Source organism: Sciurus carolinensis, chromosome 10, assembly GCF_902686445.1.
Source record: "Sciurus carolinensis chromosome 10, mSciCar1.2, whole genome shotgun sequence".
NCBI lineage: Eukaryota > Metazoa > Chordata > Mammalia > Rodentia > Sciuridae > Sciurus > Sciurus carolinensis.
Genome location: NC_062222.1, coordinates 117,366,085 through 117,369,208, shown reverse-complemented (window position 1 = coordinate 117,369,208; position 3,124 = coordinate 117,366,085). Strand labels below are relative to the sequence as shown.

The window sequence follows — 3,124 nt, the reverse complement described above, 5'->3', positions numbered from 1 at the left end:
TTGCTTTTTTTCCTTTGAAGAAGAGCAATCTAAACTCCTGAGTGTAGAGTAGGGATGGGGGAGACCTGAAAATCAACTTCTTCATTTCAGACTACCATGTTGCCAATCTTTCTGTAAAGAAATTGCTATTTCAAAAGAGTACACTCTATTAGAATGTGATCTACCCATGTGTAGAAAATTCATTTGGATTTATATGTCAATATTCTGTTAAATGTTGATGCTATTTTATTCCCGGTATAGCCATTTAACATACTGAAATTATGATAGACTTAATTGATATTTGTTGCTCCCCTTCAAATATTTTTTATTTACATGTCCAAAATCAAAACAAAACTTCACCCAATACAACCTTAGACTATATACAGAGATATACCATATTATTTGACTGTCAATGTAGTCAATGTTTACAGAAATCAGAAGCAATTTACAATCATTTATTCTCTTAGAGTATAATTTTAAAGGCAAGGTTAATCTGCTAAAGTTTTTAAACTCAAACTCAAACTCAGGCTAGGAATATTTCAAATTTCTACAATATTATAGGGATAATAATGTATTATAAAGCTTATTTTGTAAAATAACAATATTATAATAATATCTAAGTAACCTTGAACTAAAAATCAATATCTCTTAAAGTATAAATATAAATCTATTTCCCTGGAATTTTTATTAGATTTAAGACAGGATATCTCCAGTGGTGTAGTATCAATTATACTACAAAACATGACATCATGCATGATTAAAATATATTCTTAGAGTAGCTTTTACTATGGTACAATTCTAACTTTTACAAAGTCAATACAGTAAAAAAAAAATTTTTTTTAATTATAATTCCCATTTTTATTTTTTTTCCAGAAGATAGCTTTTCTTCACTCATTAAGGACCCAGCTCCTTACATAGACTTTGGTGGAGGACAGGGGGGGTGGGGAGGGCGGGCAGCACCAGCAGGTCTAAAACGGGGTCGGGGTGTTCCGTCCTTCCTGGCTTCAGCAGATCGATTCCTGACTACCTTGCTGTGAACCGCACAGCTCACACAGTAATGCAGCTTCACATAGAGCTTGGGAAACACATAAGTGTTGAAAAACTTGCTCTGGAAATGTCCCTGACCGCTGTGGCCTCTACAATGTTTCGAATGATGAATTTCTTAATGGCCTTGTCCTTGGGCACGCACCTGGCACAGTTTGTGCAAGGAATAGACTGCACATGGCCACTGCCCTTTTTGGGACGACCATTATTTCTTCTTTTTTTGGTCATCTTAGAAGCCAAAATGGTAAGTTTTAAATCTTAAAATCTATTAATAGATCTGGAGGTATATCTCAGTGATATAAAGTTTGCCTACCCCATTCAAATTCATAGGTTTGATAAAAAAGTAAGAAAAGAAAAATGCTACAATTACTACATTAGTGTTAGAAACGTACAGAACAAATCCCTTTGAACGTGTCCATCTGAACCATAACAAAAACTTCATGCATAGAGTGTAAACCATTGCACACGCTCACACACAAATGCAGGTACACCACCACCAACAGCACTTAAAATACTTTAAGCTTAAAGGTCCAAGCTAAGATTCTATGTCAATATCTTGCCTAATTGCCGAATGTTATCTTTGATATGCAGATGCTGATTCACAATGGCAGACAGGAGTGGAGGTTCACCAGATTGGACAAGGGGAATAGGGGCAAGGGAGGGGGATGAGATGGGAAAGACAATAGAAAGAATTAGACATAACTTTCCTACACTCATATATAAATACACGAACAGTGTAACTCCACATCATGTACCACAACAAATGAGAAGTTATATTCCATGTATGTATAAAATGTCAAAAGACATTCTACTGTCATGTATAACTAAAAAGAATAAAAACAAATTCCTTGATTTTTTTCCTACCCCCATAAATGTGTTCAACAGAATAATGCTGAACACACAAGCACGTGAAAAATCATGTTGACTTATGAAAAAGAGAATTTTATCAGAAATTCATTTCAACTTGATACTATCTTTGTGCTTGAGAACATCATTTGAAATCTTTATGAACTGTAACATTTTAATTTTTTCATGATGTTCAAATATATTTAATACCTTAAATCCTACAGAAAATTAAAATCCACAGATCTAGAAGATGGCTGTTAAACATAGATGTTAAAGAAGGAATCTCAATACTAAGCTCTTACCTGAGAAAACTTTACATGATTCTCAAAGGTTATTGTGTGGATTTGGGGGTACTTGCAGGGTTGTTAGTTATTGTGGCTTTAAGTAAAGCAGATGAGTCCCTGCTTACAACATTTAGCATCACAGTATATTTTCTTTCTTACTTTGACTTTTCCTTTATCTCTTACTTTGACTAAATTTTATAATTTACCTATGTCACATCTATATTCACTTATGTGTAGTCTGTTCTAGGTACACATTTTAAGGTATTATACTATCAATCTCAAGTTATGAGCTGTTACATTAGCATGTCACATTAAACCAGGCAGTCCATGGTATTTTAGGAAAATTTAATACATGAACTAGGCATTTGACAAGTGTATGGGTACTCTGAGTCCAACCAAATCTCAACTCCTGATGACCCTTGCATTTGAAATCACTTAGTCAAAACCAAGTGTAATCACACATTCAAAATAATTATTTTTAGAAACAGGAAGAAGTACATACTTTGTCCACTGCAATACTAGTGACATTGTACAAGTAATATTGTCTATAGGAGTCATCAGTGGCAAAACTCTTAGTGATTTGGGAACCTCTCAAAATGTAAAGTATAATAAAGTGTGTAAGATATGATAATTGCAATGGTTTAATTGCAATTCTTCATTGGCAATCATTCAATCAATATCTATTTGTGGAATGATTATGTTTGAATTTATGAAGAATTTTAGGTTTCTTGTCTTTGTGCTTTCTTTACTTTGGTTTATATTGAAATGTGTGACATTTTCCTTGTAAACTATGTAAAGGCATTCCATAGTACACATTAGAAAGGAGGAATTCCATACCACATTTTTCCCATTTCCCAAGGAAACATGTATGAAGTCACTTACTCTGATAGAAATTTTACATATTACCATCAGCCAGAAATAACAGACAGTTTCTATAGAGCACTGCAGTCATATAAATTCAACATTTTTCT

At 33.5% G+C, this 3,124-nt stretch overlaps 1 pseudogene; it reads right to left on the bottom strand.

Moving 5' to 3' along the window:
- Window positions 1-889: 889 nt before the first annotated feature.
- On the bottom strand, window positions 890-1,251 carry LOC124994307 (40S ribosomal protein S26-like; annotated as a pseudogene).
- Window positions 1,252-3,124: the final 1,873 nt, after the last annotated feature.